The following is an 8,394-nucleotide window of genomic DNA, read 5'->3' on the forward strand; positions in this document are numbered from 1 at the left end:
TGGTGAAGCTTTCCTATATGATATTGTACTAGCATGGAAATTACACTATTCATTCTTCAAAACTAATAGAATTTTATAGTGTAAAGAGTAAGCCTTAAGATATACAACTAAAGAAATTAGGAGATTGAGAGATTCCCAAGATAGAATACAGAGTATGACAAGTAATTTAAAGACAAACAACCTCACTGAAGGAGTTAAGGAAAAAAAGGTGCAGACCTAAGTATCTCTGGAAATGAGTGGATTCTGTAGGAATTTTAAAGGCAAAAAGAACAGTACTTAAGACTATCCTAGTTGATGGGGTGCCTGAGTGGCTCAGTGGGTTAAGCCTCTGCCTTCAACTCAGGTCATGATCTCAGGGTCCTGGAATCAAGCCCCGCATCAGGCTCTCTGCTCAGCAGTGAGCCTGCTTCCCCCTCTCTCTCTGCCTGCCTCTCTGCCTACTTGTGATCTTTCTCTCTTTCTGTCAAATAAATAAATAAAATGTTAAAAAAAAAAAAAACTATCCTAGTTGACAAAGTTGGTTACCATGGAAGTGCAGGTCAACAATTCCAAAACCACTACATGGAATGGGACAGTTAAGTAAAAAATAGTGGGTGCTGTCTTTGTGCTTGAGTTTTCCAGACTGGTACATGATCTTGAAATAATACAAATAACTTAATGAATATTTCATAAGATAGTGCACATAATGAACAAAATCCTATTGTTGAGGGATCAGAAGGCAATCTGAAGACAAAGCACAAGCTGACATTCCACAATGCCCCTCCCTGCCCCCTACCCCCCCCAATCATGGAATAGGTGTGACAGTTTCTCAGGCACTCCCAACTGCCCTAAAGCTAAGGGAAGGGGGAGGGGGGGAACCACACAAATGGTCATGAATGAAAGAGAAGAGACCAACGCCAAAGAAATACAAACAATTATAAGAACATATGAACAACAATACACCAGCAAATTTGACAATCTGGAAGAAATGGATGTATACCTAGAGATATATAAACTACCACAACTGAACCAGGAAGAAATAGGAAACCTGAACAGACCCATAACCAGTAAGGAAATTGAAGCAATCATCAAAAATCTCTCAATAAACAAGAGCCCAGGGTCAGACAGCTTCCCAGGGGAATTCTACCAAACATTTAAAGAAGAATGAATACTTATTCTCCCAAAATTATTTGAAAAAATAGAAATGAAAGGAAAACTTCCAAACTCATTTTCTGAGGCAAACATTACCTTGATCCTAAAACCAGACAAAGACTCCATCAAAAAGGAGAATTATAGACCTATATCCTTGATGAACACAGATGGGAAAATTCTCACCAAAATACTAGCCAATAGGATCCAACGTACAATGAAAGGATTATTCACCACGACCAAGTGGAATTTATTCCTGGGCTGCAAGGTTGGTTCAACAGCTGCAAATCGATCAATGTGATACAATACATTAATAAAAGAAAGAATAAGAACCATATGATACTCTCAATAGATGCTGAAAAAGCATTTGACAAAGTTCAGCATCCTTTCTTGATCAAAACTCTTCACAACATAGGCATAGAGGGTACATACCTCAATATCATAAAAATCATCCATAAAAAACCCACAGCAAGTATCATTCTCAATGGGAAAACCTGAGAGCTTTTTCCTTAAGGTCAGGAACACGGCAGGGCTGTCCACTATCACCACTGCTATTCAACATAGTACTAGACGCCCTAACCTCAGCAATCAGACAACAAAATGAAATAAAAGGCATCCAAGTCAGCAAAGAAGAAGTCAAACTCTCACTCTTTGCAGATGATATGATACTTTATGTGGAAAACCCAAAAAACTCCACCCCAAAACTGTTAGAACTCATACAGGAATTCAGTAAAGTATCACGATATAAAATCAGTACACAGAAATCTGTTGCATTTCTATACATCAACAGCAGGACAGAAGAGAGAGAAATTAAGGAGTCAATCCCATTTACAATTGCACCCAAAACCATGAGATACCTAGGAATAGACCTAACCAAAGAGGCAAAGAACCTGCGTTCAGAAAACTATAAAGTACTCATGAAAGAAATTGAGGAAGACACAAAGAAATGGAAAAACGTTCCATGCTCGTGGATTGGAAGAACAAATATTGTGAAAATGTCTATGCTACCTAAAGGAATCTATATATTTAATGCAATCCCTATCAAAATGTCAACTTTTTTCAAAGAAATGGAAAAAATAATCCTAAAATATAGAGAACCAGAAAAGAGCCTGAATAGCCAGAGTAATGTTGGAAAAGATAACCAAAGTTGGTGGCATCACAATTCCAGAATTCCAGACTTCAAGCTCTATTACAAAGCTGTCATCATCAAGACAGTATGGTGATGGCATAAAAACACACACATAGATCAATGGAACAGAACAGAGAGCCCAGAAATAGACCCTCAACTCTATGGTCAAGTAACCTTCAACAAAGCAGGAAAGAATGTCCAATGGATAAAAGACAGAGTCTTCAACAAATGGTGTTGGGAATATTGGACAGCCACATGCAGATAATGAAACTGGACCATTTCCTTATACCACATACACAAACAGACTCAAAATGGTTGAAAGACCTCAATGTGAGCTAGGAATCCATCAAAATCCTTTAGGAGAACACAGGCAACAACCTCTTCAACCTCAGCCGCAGCAACTTCTTCCTAGAAACATCGCCAAAGGCAAGGGAAGCAAGAGCAAAAATGAACTATTGGGACTTCGTCAAGATCAAAAGCTTTTGCACAGTGAAGGAAACAGTCAACAAAACCAAAAGACAACTGACAGAATGGGAGAAGATATTTGCAAATGACATATCAGATAAAGGGCTAGTATCCACAATCTATAAAAAACTTATCAAATTCAACACCCAAAGAACAAAGAATTCAATTAAAAAAATGGGCAGAAGACATAAACAGACATTTCTGCAAAGAAGACATCCAGATGGCCAACAGACACATGAAAAAGTGCTCCACATTGATGAGGGAGCAGGAGGCTGGCTGAGGACAAAGCAAAAGATGGCACTTGCACCCCCTCTCCACCTGCTCCCCTCCCCTTGGTAATATATATGACATCCTCAGGCACCCCTGACTGCCATAAATGAGAAACAAATAGTTAACTTGCAGAGATCACAATCCTGCAAGACAGGAGTCTCCCTTGGTTTACAAATGTCCTAGAGATTTAAAACAAAGAAGCTATCTTAACAATAGCACAATTTCCAGAGGCAAATAACTCAGTTCCTCAAGCCCTAAATAAAGTTAAATTTCTTCTAAACCCAAATCTCACTAACAAAGATGCTTGATAGCAGAAATGTGAATGGCTTGCCAAAAGACAACATTGATCAAGCTGCAAAACCTCAGGTATCCTGGCACCTTGTAGGCCCTCTTTAGCATATGAAAGCTCCATTGAAACCCCCCTTTTCCCTCACCTTCCCCCCAACCCCAGGGTACATAACCTGCCATCCCTCACAACCCAGGGCAGCAGCTCTTTCTGCCCACGGGACATGTCCCCATGCTTTAATAAACCACCATTTTGCACCAAAGATGACTCAAAAATTCTTTCTTGGTCATCGGCTCCGGACCTCAGCCCACCGAATCTCACCTAGGTTCTAGAACTTCATCACACATCACTCGGCATCAGGGAAATATAAATCAAAACCACAATGAGATACCACCTCACACCAGTCACAATTGCTAAAATTAACAAGTCAGGAAATGACAGATGTTGGCAAGGATGCAGAGAAAGGGGAACCCTCCTACACTGTTGGTGGGAATGCAAGCTGGTGCAGCCACTCTGGAAAACAGTATGGAGGTTCCTCAAAAAGTTGAAAATAGAGCAACCCTATGACCCAGCTATTGCGCTACTGGGTATTTACCCTAAAGATTCAAATGTAGTGATCCGAAGGGTCACATGCACCTGAATGTTTACAGAAGCAATGTCTACAGTAGTCAAACTATGGAAAGAACCTAAATGTCCATCAACAGTTGGATGGATAAAGAAGACGTGGTGTATATATATGCAATGGAGTACTAGGGAGCCACCAAACAACAACAACAAAAACCCAGAAATCTTGCCATTTGCAAGACTTGAAGGGAACTAGAAGGTATTATGCTAAGCAAAATAAGTTAATCAGAGAAAGATAATTATCATATGGTCTCTCTGATATGAGGAATTTTAAAAGCAGGGTGGGGGGGTCATGGGGGGCAGGGAGGGATAAAAATGAAACAGGATGGTATGGGGGAGAGGGGAGATAAACCATAAGAGACTCTCTCTCTTTTTTTTTTTTTAAGATTATTTATTTATTTGACAGACAGATCACAAGTAGGGAGAGGGGCAGGCAGAGAGAGAGAGGAGGAAGCAGGCTCCCCACTGAGCAGAGAGCCCAGTGAGATGAGGGGCTGGATCCCAGGCCCCTGAGATCATGACCTGAGCCAAAGGCAGAGGCCCCAACCCACTGAGCCAGGCAGGAGCCCCACCATAAGAGACTCTTAATCTAAGGAAACAAAGTGAGGGTTGCTGGGGGTTGGGGGGGGAAGGATAGGGTTGCTGGGTGATGGACATTGGCAAAGGTATGTTCTAGGGTGAGTGTTGTGAATTGTGTAAGACTGATGAATCATAGACCTGTACCCCTGAAGCAAATAATACATTATATGTTAATAAAAACAAAAAATAAAGAAAAAAACAAAACAAAAAAATGGTCAACCTATAGAGATTACAGTCCTGCAAAACAAGAGTCTCCCTCAGTTTACAAATGTCTTAGTGATTTACAAGAAAAAAAAAATCTTTCTATTCAATAACCCAACTTCCAGAAGGAAATGTAGATAAAAGTAAATATCCTTACAACTTGAGGTAGGCAGAGAGGATAAGGTTTCTCCAGGAAGCTCCCAACTGTCTTCACGTTAATGCTTTACTGAAGGGAAAACAACTTGACAATGGCAAGGGCTCAGGTATATTGAAAGTCCTCTTTAGCATATGAAAGTTCTTTAGAAAATCTGCCTTTTCCCTTACCACCCCCACCCCCCCACCCCCAACTCCAAGTATATAATGGATTTCTCCTCACTACCCCAGTGCAGCTCTTTTTGCCCAGGGTCCTTTTGCTGTGCTTTAATTAAAACCACCATTTCCCACCAAAACATCTCAAGAATTCTTTCTTGGCCATCGGCTCTGGATCACCCCACCATACCTCACCTATATTCTGAAACTACATCGCTCTTATGCAGAGCTGGCCCACAGTAATACCTCAGCAAGAATGGGGTGATTGGTGTTTGTTATTGTTTTTTTTTTCCCCAGTGCTATAAGTTTACTGCTTAACATTTCAAATTCTGTTGTTATTCTGAAAAACAAAAAAGAAAACAAAACAAAAAATGGAAAAAAAAAAAACCTTACAAACTCAAATAACAGAATATTGGCTCTGGTTGTCCTACAGTGTGATCATCCACTAGATTCCAACATGCTATTGCCAGGAAGCATTGGAACATGCATAGAAAGAACTGTGCTCTGGTGAAATTTATAAGAAAGAAATTGACTAAAAAATGTGAATTTGATACAACCACCTTAGAGAAGATTTCTATTTAACTGTTCCATTGTTTATATTCATTGAAGGTACATTTTTATGTTCTCTATCAATTACCTTGGGTAATTAGATTAGATGGAAAAATATTAATGGTGTGAATATAAACTGAAGAACATAGAATATCTGTATATAAGATCTCTCTCATAGTTTAATGAAAATTTAGTAGTTTAATGGAATAAGAACAGAGGTGCATATAAGTCAGAGAAAATAATGTATGATATTTAAAACTCTAGATGTAAAGAAAATATGTAAATTGGCCCCCTAAGGGCCAGTTGGAAGTCCTGTGAACAAAAGGTCATTTGGGTGCCAGAAAAAACCCTTCTGACCATTAAGCACATAAAATTTCTGGTGACATTCCAAGTTAATTACTCACAGACTTGTTAAAAGGGGTCTGAAAATTTTAGGAAAAGAATGAGTTATCCAAAACAGTATGAGTATAATGCCTGGCATAGGACATGATGTTAGGGTTTGAAGCTGATGGCCAAGAAAGAATTCTTTGCATCTTTGGTACAAAAATGTGCTTTTATTAAAGCACAGGGATAGGATCTGTGGGCAGAAAGAGTTGCAATGGGGTCATGAGGAGTGGCCCGTTATATATTTCCAAGTTGGGAAGGGGTTAGGGACAGCATAAGTCTCTAAGGAATTTTGGAAGCAAGGTTTCTAGGACTTTGAGGGGGCTAGCTATTGTTGGGAATGGGTAATTTATTACCATCTAATAAAACTAGTCATGAGACCCTTCAGATGTATTTTGGTGAGCCATATGCTTGGGGGATGGTTGCCAACCAAATCTTTGGGGGATTAGGAGATAAAGGAAATTTGTAAAGGAATTTTTATATGTTAAAGTAGGCATACAGGATTCTGGGAGGGGTGGGGCTTGGGCAGGGTTGGGTTAGGTTGCCTTTTGACCTTAGCAAATTATTAACATCTAGGCAGTTGAGTCACTAGAGGAATGTCACTCTGACTGTTTCAAGGACTTGCCAATGGGCTGTAGGTAGTAAAGAAATTTAATAGTTTTTCTTCTGCCTTTGTTTCCCACTTGAATGCCCATCAACTTCATGGTAAATGAAAACATGCATGGCAATATAGATAATGTGCTAAATGCTGTATTTCTTGTTTATATAATTACATCCAACCTATAAAGCAAATTATTAATTATAAAATTACAAAATGACAATTCCTTTATAAAACTATTTATATATATGTTGTTGAAGTGAGAAGTTAGAGATAAGCAAGGGGAGAAGGCTTGCTGATCTACATGGTAATGGATTAGAATTGAAAACATTAGTATGAACTCATGTTTAGCTTAATATAGATATAGATGATGGCATACAGAGTTATTTATAGATACATGTACGTACTTTGGTTACTATTCGCACATGTATTCCTGCTTTGTCAGGTGAATGGGTCAATAAACAACAATCTCCCAAGAAAAATGAGCACACTTAGTGTTCAGATCTTAGTTTCTAATACCATTCTCCAAAAACAAAAAACAAAAAACAAAAAACAAAAACAAAAACCAGGAATCCTTGGGTAAATGTGTTATACCCGAGTTTTCGCATCAGAGAGACCACCAAGGAGCCAGGCACCAATGCAATCGCATGAGGGTTTATTTGACAAGCTTAAGCTTGGGCCCAGGTATACCCAGCATAGCGGAGTAGGGACTTGGACCCTGAGGTGACATGCTTAAGCTTAGGCCCAAGTATACCCGACGCAGCGGAGTAGGGACTTGGACCCTGAACCAGATTACAGTCAGAGTTTTTAAAGGCAGAGTAGGGGTGGACTCAGTGGTGGGTGATGACAAAGAGGATTATGGATGATGTAAGTCTCTAAGGACTTTCGGAAGCAAGGTCTCCGGGACCTTGAGGGGCTAGCTATTGTTGGGAGAAAGGTTATTTATTACCAATAATAAAAATCTTCTCGTGAGACCCTTTAGATGTATATCAGTGGGCCATATACTTGGGAATGATTTTCGACACTATCTTGGAGGTTTAGAGATAAAGGAATTGTTAAAGTAGACTTACAGGGTCCTGGTCGGACCTGTTGGGGTAGGGGGTCAGTCAGGCTAGGATTGTCCTTAGCAAAACCTCAAGGTGAGGGCAGTTGAGTCCCCAGGGGAGAGCCACTCTGTTTCAAGGGCTTGTCAGTAGGTAAGGAATTTTAATGATTTTCTTCTGCCTCTGTTTCCCACATCAGCTAAACCTGAGGTGGGATGGCCTTAATTTTCTCGGCCTCCACAAATGGCAATTCTAAGATTGGAACACAACATACATTATATGATTCTGGAGCATCTTGAGTTCCAGAAAGCAAGAAAGTCTTAAAAGGAAACATACAATGATGGCGTATAACAAAGTGACATAGAAGCCAATGAAAGAGTTCCCAATGTCCAAAGCTGGAACAGTTTGAGCAACAAAATAAAATAATACTGGATAATAAAGCAAAGTATAAGGTAAATATTCATGAGTACAGAAATTTCTATAAATAAATGAGAGAGACTAAACAAATCTCCCCTACAGAAGAATGCCAAATTTATGTAGGTAATCTGTCTTCAAGCATGTTCAGCATCAGTGTGGGCTATACATTCTGACTTCCTTCCACAGAGTATAGTACACAAAGGACATAAACCTGATAAAGACTACTTCAGCCAGATGACCAAAGTTAATATCAATAGCGATGTCATATTGATATGATAAAGTTGATACGATACTCTTGAGATAATGTAATGAGAATGACATATTGTTTTTGTGGACTTCCACCCCCAAACCAATAGTTCTACTATAATGATAAAAAAAAAAAAAATCAGACAAATTCAAGTTGAGAGACATT

The sequence above is a fragment of the Enhydra lutris genome, unplaced genomic scaffold, assembly GCF_002288905.1.
Source record: "Enhydra lutris kenyoni isolate GAN:26980312 unplaced genomic scaffold, ASM228890v2 scaffoldscaffold21, whole genome shotgun sequence".
NCBI classification, from domain to species: domain Eukaryota; kingdom Metazoa; phylum Chordata; class Mammalia; order Carnivora; family Mustelidae; genus Enhydra; species Enhydra lutris.